A 16,224-nucleotide genomic window follows, 5' to 3' on the forward strand; every position below is an offset into this window, starting at 1 on the left:
TCTTTTGTTGGCATTTCAAAGGCATTTGTTACAATCATAGTGTAACAAATGCATTATTAAACTAATAGCAAATGTAATAAGTTTTATTTTTTTTTCTTTTTAATATTGTCCAGCAACTTTATTGAAAAAATATTCTCTCTCCTTCTCTTCTTGTTAAATGTTACACTAAAAGTGTAACAATGTTAGAATATATTCCCTCAGTCAAGATTCCCATGCAAAGAATGGGATTCCCACACACAAATTTATATGTGCTAGGTGCATTTGTTACACTTACAATCCACAGTTGAGATTTCCTTGCGCTACTGCTAAAATTCTCACGCAAATTCATATGTTCTATAGTGTAACAACCTATAAACTATTGATATTGTTACACTATAAGTTAACGACCTATAAAGATAAAACACATATTATGTCATTATTAGCGTAACAATATGTTTTATTTATACAATTTAAACTATGCATGTGAATGGTTTGATGTTATGTAAGAGATTTTAGTCTCTTGAATGAATAGGAAAGAGGGATGGCGTTTGTGAACTAAATTCTTTATTTCTCTTTTTTTGAGAGAGGAAGAGGCCCCGCTAACATTCCTTGATATCAATAACTTTATGGATATGTGCTAGCTGATGCCAACTTCTTATCTCTATAGCCTCTATATCTTTGAAATAACTGATAAATTTCTCCTTTTTTTTTTTTCAGTAGTTAAAGTCATCATATTAGTAACTTCCCAAGTCTTATATGCCTCAGAGAGGTGATTGTGATTAGAGGATGGAGATTGGGCTAGAATTAAATTCCTTTAAGCTATGTCCTCGTCAGAAATAGAGAAATCTTTAGTGGAATTGTCAAGAGAATGTTGCGAATCAATGGTAGGGTCCAAGGCCAATGATTGTTTCTTAAGAGATGCCTTATAGGACTTTTTGCTTTCTTTTTCTTTCTTTTATAACACAAATGAATGATGTGTGCATTTCATACATACATATTTATATCTTTAATTCTCTAGTTTAGTCCAATTTTAGGAACTTTTAATAAATTGAAGTTAATTTTTGCATGCATTGTGCATATTTTACATTTGTCTTGTCTTATAGTGTAGGTCCCACCTTTTTTAGGGAGAAAACCCTAAAGCAAGGGGCATTTCATTCATTTTGGATCATTTTACAAGAGGAAGATCTAGCGACGAAAATCATGACCGGGCCACTGGTCATGCTTTATCCACTTGAGAGTCAGAAGCATTCTGGTAAAATATACTGGCATCAACCGGCCATGTATTCTCCTCCAATAAGTCAGAATACTCACTATAAAATATACAGCCAGTCAAACATCTGTATAAATCAATGTTGCGGTAGGGGCACTAACCGTATATTTCAGTTGGGTTCCAACTGCAAAACTCCTTCCTTTTGTCCGCCCGTATGATGAGCCGTGTATTTTCCAAATCATAAAACCAACACATGAAGTACAACCATGGCATCAACTGTATTATCTCCTCCGTGGCACTAAAAGTGAAAGATTCGATCAGAGAATGTCTAGAATGCCCTCATATCACCACCTGCACTATAAAGAGAAAACGTTGAGATTCAGAGAGAATCAAGAAGGCTAGGGAGCAGCTCAGATTAAGAGAAGCACGAATTTGAAAACCCTAGAAAAGAGAGCCACTTGGAACTCTTTCATCTCTTGCTAAAAGAACTCACTCCATAGTTAGCAAGAGGAACAAGAGTTCATTCTATGTCTTTTGTGGTGGACAAGGATGGTTCTACAGTTATCTTTTCTTCTTAATCTTGTGGGTTGTAATTTGAAGATGATTTCTGAGTAGTTCCCTTAGCTAGTGTTGGGTGAAAACCCATTTAGACAACATTTATGTAATCACTTTCCTTATTTTTAATCTAAATGGATGTTTTCTTGATTCTTGTGTGTGTGCTTAATGCTTATAAATATGATAAAGCTCCATATTTGTATGAAAAGAAATGAGAGGATGAAGAACTGGAAGGTGAGGTCCCTTGTTGGACTGACTCACACATGAACCTAGGAGATTGACTTAGGAATAAGCTATTCCTTTGAGGATCTAGGGAGAGTCACAGAGAGTAATGGGTTGAAATCATCATTATACCACGAAAGTACGTGTTCTTTTGATTTCAGAATGTTTATTTTACTTGAAAGAGGGCATAGATATTATTGGACTCCTCCCCCTTCAAGATGCATACCTTAATAGGTCGAAAATGGAATTTTGAGTTTCATAATGTTGTTCAATGGTGTTAATCCCGACACTAGTGCCTTCTCTTATTGATTACATCAAATCTAGCTTGTTTTCCTTCAATTTAGTCATTTACTTATTTTCTTTATATTCAGTTAATTTAGATTCAAGAGGTCCTTCAACTTATTTCTAGACAATATATTTGGATTCAGAACTAATACTCAGTCCTCCTATCCCTAAGGGTGATATCTTTTACATACTACTTGCACGATCTAGACACTTGTGGATTCGCTAACACTGGGAAAAGAGCTAAGAAATATTCTTGGCCTTCCTCTTATTTTTTAAGGTAAAGCCTGAGGCCTTAAGGGCCGAACTTTGGACTTGGGCTTGGGCAAATTAGGCTTCGAGTGTTGTTCAAACAAGATCAAAGCAATATTTTGATCTGAGTTACATACCTGAATCTTAGAGTTGTGTGTCTTGATGAATCCCTTACTCGCCAAGATATTGGTAGCATGATGTTGAGAGTCTTACACAATTAACAAGGATTTTGTCGCTGCAAATGAAGAGTCTCCATGATTGCTAATCTGGTTTACACATGTTGAGTTTATGTCCAGAATTAAATTAACATCACTCTCTTAGCACAATTCCAAAGAATTAAGAGAGAGAGGGGAGGTGGAAGGTTTGTCATTTTGGAATTTGTTACTGGACTTTAAAGATGAAGGAGAGAATAAGGATGATCAGAAATTTTGCATGAACCAAAAACTTTATTAGATAAGAGATGGAGAATGTCCACAACTGATTCTTCAAAAATTTTAATATAGTAAAACTTGTTATTAATTTTGACTTTAATAGTTCTTGAGATGAAATCAATGGAGGGTGTTGAAATGAGTATTCTTGCTGCATCGAGACGTTTTCTTTTTGTCTCTTATCTTGCGTGGGAATCTCGACCTTGTATGAGAATCTCGACAAATGACAAAATATATTCTTGTAACACCCACCGGCCAATCCCGGAGAACTAGACGGCGGATGCCACAATCGTTGCCGGAGCACCGTCTTATATCACTTATTAAACTAGATCACAAATTAGAAGTGGTTAGAGTTTCATAAGGAAGCAAGTAATTAACATTTTTTAAAAAAAAAATAAAAAAAATAATATTTAAGGAACTTTCTATGAAAATTTCGCAAGAATTTCCCCTAAAAATTAACTTGCCACACAAAGAAAATATACACACTTCCAATTTTCTCCAAACCCCAAAACTTCAATTCAACACAACATGCCACAAGCACTTCTAAATATCCATCAATGTACTTAGGTTCCATCACAATATTCTAAACACATTCTCTTTTCAAAGAATATATAATCATTATATACCAAAAATATAATAAGATGTTATTTCCTTAAATAATAATAACTCTTAATAAATTATAAACTTATTATATACGACCTCCATAACACAATATTTTATATACATGCCAAAAAATCACCATGTACAAAATCTCCTACCCAAAATGTTATATCTACTCTGATGCTACTCCTCTGGTCTTGAAAAACATCCTCCGCTCCTAACCTGCGCGTGATAAAAATCAACGCGCTGAGTGGAAGACTCAGTGGTATGAAATAACCAACAATTAAAATAACAAGAATAGCCAAGGCAAGTCTCGCAAGTGCTTTAAATTACTCAATTATATAAACACCGAAATCGCATTAATTTAATTCAAACACTTTGAAAGCAATACAAAGATTATAAATACAAAAATAAAATTTCATGCTTTAGTTAAGACTCGTACTAATACAGAATGAACATAAGTAGATTTGATCGCGGCCTATGTTCGCGCCACCCCCATCACACAATCGTGGCCTATAAAAGCGCCACCCCCATCACACAAATAAGCGCATCCGCCTATTTATAAGGGCTGATAACCCTAGCATATGATCATAGTTTCACATAACAAAATCAATCTCATCATACCACATTTCAATCATGCATAGTAGAGTCCAAATCAAAATCATTCTTTCACAAAGGACTTTATTACTTACTCAAAATTCTTAATCAAAACACTTCATTACTTAATTCCCATCATTTCAAAATTTCTCAACTTACAACTTACAAAAATTACTTAAAGATAGTATATATTTAATAAATCAAGAAATTTTCGGCATTTTCATAAACTTGACATTTGCTAGGTTTTTAAAACATAACTTGAGTTATGGGGCTCCAAATTGAATGAAATCAGAGTCATTAGAAAGATGAGACAAAATTCTACAAATGTTATGAAGGGACCACAGCCCAGATCAATCGGTAAGATAGCAAACAAAAGCTAGGAACACAGACCAACAGATCAGACCTGATTCAGCAGCGCCAAGTCCAATGTTTATTAAATTCCTACTTAACCAAACACTCAAATTAAACCAATCTAGAACGAGAGAAGTCTTGAGACACAGGGAAACAACTTTTATGAAGAACTCAGAACCTAATCTTGTCGTTATAGTGGTCAAAATGGGCACTCAATTCAGTGATACATGTGGCCCGACACAACAGAGTCAGTTTGGGTGTTTCAGCCATAAGTTGAGCTATGTATCTCCTAATTGGACACAAGAGGATGGGTTGGAAAGCTAAGAGGTAGACCTACAAAGTTTATGAAGAACATAAGACATTATTTGGCCATTTTAGTGGTCAAAATGGATGATCATTTCGGATATACAGGTAAGACACCATAACAGAACCAGTTTTAGTATTTAAATCATAAGTTGAGCTAAAAGTATTGGCATTAGACATAAGAATATGTTTTGGAAAGCTGAGGAATAGAGCTACAACTTTCATGAAGAAGTCGGAAACAGATGGGAAGTATAAAGGGGTCGAAAATGATGTCCAATCCCACTTAAGAATATATCTAACATTAAAATTCATCAATTTAACCAAAACATACAAAGTTCCCAAAATACATTCAAAAACCTAACCATGTAAAAACAACTTAAACAAGTGAAAGGGGAAGGAGAATATGATTGCACTAACCTTATTAACAAGCTTGAATAAGCTTGGAAAGCCTTACTCCTTGGCTTTTTCTTTACCTTTTGAGGATGGTTCTCCAACCTCTTCAAAGTATGAGAAATCAACATTAAAAGCAAAAATTGACAAAAGAAATAGTTGGAGCATGATTTAATGCATCAATAACATGTCTAAACCATGAATTTTACTTATTAATTCACAAAACTCAAAAACCACAACTTACTTGCTTCAATGGTAACTTCAATTCTCTGTGCTTTTACTTACCAATCTCACCTTCTACTACTTAATTCTTAAGACTTAAGTACTATTCCATGGTTTAATTAGGTAGCTTGGTGGTAATTTGGAGGTAAGAAAATGAAGAAAATGAAGGAAGAGGAAGAAGATAAAAATGGCGTTGAAGAAGGAGAAGAGAAGAAAGAGAAAGTGTTACTTAGGTGATGATAACTTTAAGGTGCCAAAGTCAAATTTTACTTCCTCATTTAATGCCAAATGTGTGGCTAAGATCAAGTCCTAAGTAATCTCATCCAATGGCTCTAAATATTCCTCAAATAATTCTCTTCTACTTATGATTTCACTCCACCAATTAATTAAATTAACTCCACTACAAGAATTCCTCATTTATTTCTTAATATACCACACTAGAAATAATATTCATTTAATACATATACTCTCCAATAATATTCATGAAATATTTTCTACCCGCTTAAATCATGCAAACATGCTCCAAAAATAGTAAATAAAATATTAAATATGCCTAGTAATTTTTTCGGACTAAAATAATACCAAATCCCAGACCGATGGTACTATTCACAGACCGGTAAATCACTATTACCGACACTAAAAGAAAAATCAGACTGTTGCAATTCTATCATTATTTCACTTAGAGTGTAATATTTAAAAATGAGAGAGGAGAGAAAATATTTGTTCAGTAAAGTTAGAGAGAATATTTCTGCAAATACTTTTGAGGGAAACTAGTTTTGTAAAAAGGATTTTCTCGTGACATAAAAAAACGTGAAAGAAGTTTTATATTTTTTGAGGCTAATGTGGCATTAAGAATCCAAATAATAGCTAATATGATGTCCGAAGTAAGTTTTCTAGCATCTCTTCATTGAAAATCAGGTAAAAAAGATTTTATCGTGACATGATAGAAATTCAGGGATTTTACCGTCACAAATCAAATTCGAAGTACAACGCTGTGATAATGCCTACAATTGAGAGACGTGTAAGATAAAATTAAGTCGACATAAAATTGAAACTCTCGTATTTTCATAATATTTCTGTCAAATATCTTGATCATCAATGATTGCTTCGACCGGCCAACATGACCAGAACCACCAATGCGATAAGGATGCGACAATAAGATAATTATTGATTTGTCTCGCTGTTCTACCAACAACAAGGCTAAGGATGGATAAATCATATAAAACTGCCCGAGTTTAACATGGAAAATGTATTTGACCCATAAAACAAACCAAGCACAGGTTTTTTTTTTCTTTTTATTTTCTCTTTCAATTGACAGAAATTATATTTAATTATTAGTTGGAAAGATTAACATAACATATGAATTAATAAAAAAATGCCTTTATACATTGCCTGAATGGGCACGTGAAATATGTGCAGAATTGTAGATATAAATGGGTACAAAATGTTGTCTTTTTTATGTTATTCTATCAATCTCTGTCTACATAAATAATCACCCATACATAAACACTTCAACTTCACAATATAATTTTAATTTTACGGTATTCTAAACTTTGTGAATAACATATTGTACACATAAATTTATAAATTTTGATAGTATAGAATTTTTAATTTTATATGCAAAATATGGTTAGATGTATAGTTAGCATAACTTTTAATGCAATAATTTTTATTTTTTTACTATTTAATAAGTATTTAATTGACTTAATTTTACGAGATAAAGTGTTTTAGTAAAATGATTTTGTAAGTGTTTACTATTTTATACATTAAAGTGTTTGGTGAATTAAAATAAAATTTAAGGGTGTCATATAGTTAAAGTAACAGTTTAATTAGAGGGTGAAATTATTATTAAATTATATCTATTTATTGTCACGACCCATTTCCATGGACCGGACCGGCACTAGGACCTGGGTGGGCTTAAGGCCACCCTGCGGGCTGCGATCAAACCTAGATTATCCGGTGCGCCCAAATAAAGAAGCCAACCTGTGGTTAACAATAACGGTAACAGTAGGTGCACACGGGGGCGCCGATCTCCCATTTACCCGGCTAACAGTAATCAGTATCAGGATCCATATAACAGTAACAATCTCACAAACCCATGGTGACCCACTTCATCCCAATTCCACACAAACAAGGCACAACAACATCACATTCACAGATAATCAAGCAATATTTAATATCAATAAATAGTGCATCACAATATGGCAATAATGCATGATAACATTTAGCCGTGAATGCATGAATGCAGGCGGATGAGGCGAATTATCCAACACTACTCACAGTTCTTTATTGTCCTCGAAGGGAACTGCTTTTCTAGTCACATGCTTCGAGCCTTTGTCCTTGCATTACGGAGTTTTATAAACCCTTAACATAAACAATAACATACTAAGTAAGAATTTTAAATTTGAAAATTCTATTTCATATTCATTTACTAGTTTTGGTTACCAGTCATTTAATTCACTTATTAATTTAAACTATATATATATTTATAAATATATATTGGGTTTCCTTATTTATTTATCATTCTGATAATCTTATTCTATATTTTTAATTTCTATAAACAATTTAATCTCTATAAGTAATTTAATTGTTATTATAAATTTTATTTTCTACCGAAATTTCAGCAGCATTTCCCCTAAAATTCAACTATCCACCAATTAACTCAATCAGTCAACTATCAAATTCTCACAGCCCATCCATCGGGCAATCAATTCAGTCAATTAATCCATCCTCCATATTCTCTATATCACCATTAATTCATAATTTTTTTTCTTTAATTCCATAAGTTTTATTGTTATCAAAATTTCCTAATAAATTTATGTAATACTAGAATTAAATTTAATTAATCACAATTGCTAAATTAAATTAACTAATCAATATTGCTAAAATTAATTTAATTAACTAAAATTACTAAGTTAAATTATACCAAAATTACTAAAATAAATTCTGAGAATTTAGCAAAAATTGATTTATACCCCAAATAAAATTTTTTCTTGCTAGATCGGGGATTTACGCGTGCCGGATCGAAGCTACACGCACTGGGACTGTAGGTGGGTGGCGCGATCTGACTGGCAGTGGCAGAGAAGCGGCGGCGGCGATAGATCGGACCTGTTGGAGGCGCGCTGAAGCGACGGCAGTGGCAGCGGCAGGCTGTGGCGTTGCTGCAGAAGGCTGGTGGCGGCTTGACGAGCTGGAGATCGTGCTGCGTTAGGGGCTGCTGTGCGCTGCGCGATGCGCGATCTGGCAGAGGGTGGAGCGCCGCTGCTGGCGTGATGCGACGAGGAGCGGCGGAGGAGTGGTGCTGGCGCGCGACAGCTACGCTCGAGCTGGTGGAGGCACGATCCGCTTCTGCCAGCAGTGGAGTCACAAGCGCAGGGAAGAAAAAGAAAGAAAAGAAAGAAAAGAAGAAGAAAGGAGAAGAAGAAGAAGAGAGGAGGACGAGGCTGGCTGGTGGCGTCCGGTGGCGCTGCGTGGTGGTCAGAAGGTGCTGGACTGAGTGAGTGAGATGAGTTTAGCGTGAAGATAAAAGAAAGAAGATGTTTCTAGATGATTTGGGTCGATTCAGTTCGATTCGGTTCGAATCTTTGGTTTGCATTTGATTTTCGAATTTTTAACTGATTTTTCAGTTCGGTTTATCACGGTGCGAATTATTAATTTGCATTTAAATAATTAAATACATTTTCCACGCTGTCAGTTTATTAAATTTAAATGAAAAATCTTTGAAAATAAAAATTCGGGTTATTTCAGTCTTCCCCCCTTATAAAAAAATTCGTCCTCGAATTTTGAAAATAACAAGAAACTAGGATGCAACAGTTGCTTACGACAATGGTGGTTGTGCTTCTCACATAATGTTGCAACTGCTAAAAATTATTACATTCACATTCTAAAGAATACTAGGGTGAATCAAAAGGATGAGATAAAAATTTTTGAGTTCAGAGTGGTGAAACTATTTTTATTTTTTTTTTTATTATTATTTTTTTTTTTTGTTGACTTATTAAGACAAACCCACGAGCAGATATGGGAAGAAAATCTAATTTTTAGGGAAGGGTAGGATGATTATGAGATGAATCTATCCTCAAAGTTATCTACCTTATCATCATAATTAATTTAAACTTGAGTTGTACTATATCTACAAGTCGTCACCTCAAGTCAAATATTCATAACCCAAGGCACAGATTCGACACTAATATTCACCTTCACACGTAAGAATTTAAGTCCCTTATAACCTCTGCTCAAGTAAGGATTATTCATCTCATTAGCTATATATCATGTGACCTACATTGATGTATCGCCTCATTTATCTCTCACTGGCTATTATAGGCAATGATCATCGCTCAATAAAACACTCATACACAAACCAAGTCTTACTGATACAAGAATCCACATATTCAATCAAATTTACTACTATCCAATTTAGAATCCTTATTTCAAAATTCAAAACCTACATGTTGACTCGTCCATTTTCCATCAATTCCAAATATTAATATCATTACTCCAGTAATCATGGAAAAGTTTATAATTAGATAAGATGGTTGTTGCCAATTCAAGAAGGTTTTCGATTATTATCAAATTCTGCCATGAAGTACTATTTGATCATTTCCAATTAAAGAGAACAAATTCTTACCACTACTACAAGCTTATTTCAAACAAAATCGTGACATTTCTCTAGCTAATTGCTATCAACTGATAGGAGATCCTGGCTTCTATCCCAAGCACATCACCTCTTTATCAACTTAACCTTTTCCAACGAAAGATAGATATACAATCTCTTTTCAAATCCTACTAATGAGAATCCCACAAAAACAAGTAGTACATCAATTATGTAGAGAGAATTTAAATTCACCATCAAGTCCCTATTTTAACTATTAACTTCTCTATCCCTCTTCCCAAATTGTCATACCATACAATTTCTTAACTAATTATGACAAGAATTTATGCAACTAGCCAAGTTAGCTGTTGTCATGCCGGATAATTCTTAATTCATTTTCGAAAATTTGCAAACGTCATTCAATTATACTCAATTCCATAAAGAAATCCAGCCTACATTTTTTTTTTTTTATACAAGCTGAATCGTGATGTAAAATTCTCCAAACCAATTTACTTATTTGTTCTGTCTTTAATCAATCTTTTAGACCGAAATTTACTTATCTAGAAATCAAGAATCCTAAACAAGTAGTGTCTTTTGCTCTAGCTAAGTAAATGATTAAGAATGTTAAAAGCATAATTCAACTCCTGACTAGACTATGTCCTTTATTTTATGTTTATTCTTAATCCCGTGAATGCTTATGAATATTCAGACAATAATATCATTGGGTTATTCCTTTTCTCCAAGTCTATCTTAATGTCTATCATCTATAAAATTTATACCTAACACGATCTAGGAATATCCTCAACCTCAATTATGTTCTCTCTATATTCTTTACTCCAAACAAAGTTAATACCTCATTGAATTCCTCAACATCTGAGTTTTAATGTACCAGTCCTCCAATGGACCTAACTAATTAAGTGTTCCCTTAAACCATAAGATATGTCACAAACTGCCATTTATAACACAATTCTATTCATTCAATCATAATTGCTACCAATTACTAAGAATTTCAGAATAGGTTTACATCGACTCCAAATCATGTCTTAATGATTCTCATTCCTAATTGGTATCTCAATCATTCAATGAGCAATTTTCATTGATTAATGATCTGATCAACACCCATGAGTTGGCACTCCAATATAATTAAGATGTAATCCTATCTAGTTATCACATCCAATAATCTTATACCAAGTTTCACTGTTCTAACGCATAGTAAATTAAAACTCAGCTAGTTTGTTACCAAATGCAAATATTCCAAATACCTTTATGTTCTACTACGGTCATAATTATAACTTTTCTTCTCCATTCAATAAAATAAGTAACTTACAAAATATGCACCAAGTAATAGAAAGTCCTTATGTATGCACTTTCCACCAACAAGTTACATTTATTCACATTCATTATCATCTCAAGCTATATCCCATGACCTTTTATCAACTCTTATTCCCAGTTATTACTATTAATAACACATATCACTTGTACATGATACATTTATAAGCTCAATATATGGGTTCAATTAATATAACTCATAAAACATAATACACTTATCAAATTACAGAAGTCAAAATTTTCTTATCTCTTTCTCTCAAGCAGAAAATCTATCTTTCTTTCTGAATCTAAGTACTAAGTTCTTTCGTCATCGGGATTACAATCCTCGACTCAGTTATCTATTTGTTTATTACAAGACATTCAATAGCTTCCTACATTTGATCTCTTTTTAGCTTCTAAATTTACTATTTATGATCCACTAAATTCTCGAAACTCACCTTGCAAAGACCGATTAACTCAAATCATAAGTTTGGTTATAACATTATCAATTATTTATTTAATATTCTATTAGAATTCTCACCGACAGTGATAATTATTTTAAACCTCAAAGCCATTTTCCTACCTTCAATAGTATACATGTTCCATCATTCTACCTTTAATCATATTTCACTTCTTTTTGTCTAACTACATATTCTTATCTACTTATTCTAAAGCATCTTTTAACTTTCTAAATTTTCATAAATCTTAAATTTATTTACAGCATAAAATTACTATTCATGATCATTTAAGTTCTTAATATCCACCTTAGCTCTATTCTTCAAGAGATATAACAAGACACTGTTCAATTATACAAATATTATTCTCCTCTATTCTTTATATTCAAATTATGTTCAAATTATATTCAAATTATATTCAAGCTATAATTTTCCTAATATAATTATCACCTAATATAATAGCATTTCAACCCCAAAACCACTAATTTCCTTTGTTATCTCTTACTAAGAATCACAACATACTTTTCTTATAACCACAATAATTTATATTACTCCCTATATATACACACTAAAAAAAATGCTTGATGAATATCACAATATACTTTACTTTAACAAGCAGTGATTATTCATAAATAAAACTCACTTCATATGATAATTCCACCAATATTATTCTTTATGAAAAATACTCACCACCAATTATTATAGCAAATCACACCAAATCCTTCAATATTCAAACCTTATAAAATCATTTATGTACTTTTACTAATTAATATATCTATTCCATCCAGAAAAATATTTACCTCAATAATTATAAGAAATTCCACTAACCAACATCAAGTCAATTTCATCAAATACATATAATAATTCAATACTTTAATTAAATACATTCTAATTTCCTCGAATCCGAATCATTTAGTTTTCTTATCAGTTCACACTAACAACTCATTCTCAACATATATTTTCCACAGGCACACATATACTCACATTCCTGTATTTTCATATATGTATTTCCATATCCAACACATATTAAATACACTAGCATACTTTTACCATTTAATTTCAACCTATTAATCATATATCACTTACATAATTAATTTATATAAACGTTATTTATTCCATAGAAGAAAATTTAAATTTTAAGCTAAGGACACAGTTTCCATTAGAAAGAGTACATTGGTTGATCAGGCCACTGCACTTCCTTCTAATTTCTCCTGCGTGTCAAAGCTTTGATTAACTGTTAATATCATTATTTATAGATATAATTATCTTTTCCAATTTATTTATTTATTTCTTATTATTATTTATTTTATTTATGATTCTGTAACCGCCTTAGTGCACAGTGCGTCCACCTGCACCAAGACCGTCTTTTATTTAGTGTCACTCCTTTGTTGGTTACGGCCGATCCCAACTTAGGAGTTTTATATTCAATTTCCTATGTTCCGCAATTGATTCCTAAGGCCCAACTTAATGCTCTGATACCAACTTTGTCACGACCCATTTCCATGGACCGGACCGGCACTAGGACCTGGGTGGGCTTAAGGCCCCCGAAGCCCGTAGTAAGCCTATATTATGCAAACTTCATTTCCTATTCATAACTGTGGATGCAGGCCCAATAATTTATTTCAATTATGTATCACTAATACAGTTCATATATTTAATATGGACTTTTATTATTCATTTACAACCCAACCGGAATACAATTGCGGAACTCTACTTTTACATTTACATCGTCATTTCTATCATTAACAGTCTTCTATAATTAATGTCTCAACTCCATATGATTTCTCGTTCTTCTATTACCTGAAAAAAAATAGGTAGGCAGGGGTGAGCGCCAAACTCAATGAGTAGGGTTAGATAACCCTCTCACCCCACACAATCATACAGATGCTAAAAATATTTTTGTCTGGTCACCGATTAATTTTATGATCATGCAGTTTGTCACACAAATGGCAATACAACAGCAATCACAATTATTATCACCTTCATATAATCACATCACGTGGAAATTAGTCAGTGGAGTCACCGAATCCCCCGATGAGCCGTCCTCCCACATGGCCCATCCTCTCACGTGTGCACCAGGGAGCCGATCCCCCATTCTGGCCGACCGGTCTAATCCTCACTTGACCAGCCCTCTCATTGTTTTTCCATTCTCTCTTTTTTTTTTTTTTTTTTTTTTTTTTTTTTTTTTTTTTTTTTACACCAACAGGAGGCAACCCGGTCGTCTCCATCAAATCTAGATCATCAGGCGCTCACAACAGGAGGCCACCCTGCGGGCTGCGATCAAACCTAGATTATCCGGTGCGCCCAAATAAAGAAGCCAACCTGTGGTTAACAATAACGGTAACAGTAGGTGCACACGGGGGCGCCGATCTCCCATTTACCCGGCTAACAGTAATCAGTATCAGGATCCATATAACAGTAACAATCTCACAAACCCATGGTGACCCACTTCATCCCAATTCCACACAAACAAGGCACAACAACATCACATTCACAGATAATCAAGCAATATTTAATATCAATAAATAGTGCATCACAATATGGCAATAATGCATGATAACATTTAGCCGTGAATGCATGAATGCAGGCGGATGAGGCGAATTATCCAACACTACTCACAGTTCTTTATTGTCCTCGAAGGGAACTGCTTTTCTAGTCACATGCTTCGAGCCTTTGTCCTTGCATTACGGAGTTTTATAAACCCTTAACATAAACAATAACATACTAAGTAAGAATTTTAAATTTGAAAATTCTATTTCATATTCATTTACTAGTTTTGGTTACCAGTCATTTAATTCACTTATTAATTTAAACTATATATATATTTATAAATATATATTGGGTTTCCTTATTTATTTATCATTCTGATAATCTTATTCTATATTTTTAATTTCTATAAACAATTTAATCTCTATAAGTAATTTAATTGTTATTATAAATTTTATTTTCTACCGAAATTTCAGCAGCATTTCCCCTAAAATTCAACTATCCACCAATTAACTCAATCAGTCAACTATCAAATTCTCACAGCCCATCCATCGGGCAATCAATTCAGTCAATTAATCCATCCTCCATATTCTCTATATCACCATTAATTCATAATTTTTTTTCTTTAATTCCATAAGTTTTATTGTTATCAAAATTTCCTAATAAATTTATGTAATACTAGAATTAAATTTAATTAATCACAATTGCTAAATTAAATTAACTAATCAATATTGCTAAAATTAATTTAATTAACTAAAATTACTAAGTTAAATTATACCAAAATTACTAAAATAAATTCTGAGAATTTAGCAAAAATTGATTTATACCCCAAATAAAATTTTTTCTTGCTAGATCGGGGATTTACGCGTGCCGGATCGAAGCTACACGCACTGGGACTGTAGGTGGGTGGCGCGATCTGACTGGCAGTGGCAGAGAAGCGGCGGCGGCGATAGATCGGACCTGTTGGAGGCGCGCTGAAGCGACGGCAGTGGCAGCGGCAGGCTGTGGCGTTGCTGCAGAAGGCTGGTGGCGGCTTGACGAGCTGGAGATCGTGCTGCGTTAGGGGCTGCTGTGCGCTGCGCGATGCGCGATCTGGCAGAGGGTGGAGCGCCGCTGCTGGCGTGATGCGACGAGGAGCGGCGGAGGAGTGGTGCTGGCGCGCGACAGCTACGCTCGAGCTGGTGGAGGCACGATCCGCTTCTGCCAGCAGTGGAGTCACAAGCGCAGGGAAGAAAAAGAAAGAAAAGAAAGAAAAGAAGAAGAAAGGAGAAGAAGAAGAAGAGAGGAGGACGAGGCTGGCTGGTGGCGTCTGGTGGCGCTGCGTGGTGGTCAGAAGGTGCTGGACTGAGTGAGTGAGATGAGTTTAGCGTGAAGATAAAAGAAAGAAGATGTTTCTAGATGATTTGGGTCGATTCAGTTCGATTCGGTTCGAATCTTTGGTTTGCATTTGATTTTCGAATTTTTAACTGATTTTTCAGTTCGGTTTATCACGGTGCGAATTATTAATTTACATTTAAATAATTAAATACATTTTCCACGCCGTCAGTTTATTAAATTTAAATGAAAAATCTTTGAAAATAAAAATTCGGGTTATTTCATTTATCTATCTATATCTATATCTATATCTATAAATATATAAAAATAAAACCCTAAAAGCTGACATGGCATTATAGAGTTTTGAAGTGCTGATTTTGGCAAGGGAAAAATATGTAAGCGTAGGTTATTTCAATACCCATTAACTATGATAATTTATTATGCTAATTAAATTTTTAGTTTATAGTTTGAAAATTCTAAAGGTATTAATTAAACTTTACAATTAAAATTTTGAATACCCTATTTAATAATATAGATTTACTATATAACTAATAATACGTATCTCTTATTATAAAAAAAAATTACAATATCTAATTTTTTCTCTCTTGCTTTATCTTTTTTTGGATCATTTTAATGAATCGTTTCATCTTTTTTAGTATTTAATTATTACATAAGTGTTGG

General features: G+C 33.5%; 1 long non-coding RNA gene across 4 annotated transcripts; it reads right to left on the minus strand.

Annotated features, from left to right (window-relative positions):
- Nucleotides 1-1,007: 1,007 nt before the first annotated feature.
- Nucleotides 1,008-15,734, minus strand: LOC149498895 (uncharacterized). Of its 4 annotated transcripts, XR_016319549.1 has the most exons (6): nucleotides 15,057-15,734; nucleotides 14,362-14,445; nucleotides 8,367-13,542; nucleotides 7,672-7,755; nucleotides 5,197-5,276; nucleotides 3,586-3,750 (listed from the first exon to the last, which is right to left on the minus strand). It is a non-coding gene; the product is annotated as an uncharacterized LOC149498895 (long non-coding RNA). The 4 variants fall into 4 exon arrangements; XR_016319552.1 differs by lacking the exons at nucleotides 3,586-3,750; nucleotides 5,197-5,276 and adding an exon at nucleotides 1,008-1,545; XR_016319551.1 differs by lacking the exon at nucleotides 5,197-5,276.
- Between the last annotated feature and the right edge of the window lie 490 nt (nucleotides 15,735-16,224).

The sequence above is a fragment of the Jatropha curcas genome, chromosome 1 (genome assembly GCF_041381405.1).
Source record: "Jatropha curcas cultivar XTBG-Jc1 chromosome 1, XTBG_Jcur_1.0, whole genome shotgun sequence".
NCBI classification, from domain to species: domain Eukaryota; kingdom Viridiplantae; phylum Streptophyta; class Magnoliopsida; order Malpighiales; family Euphorbiaceae; genus Jatropha; species Jatropha curcas.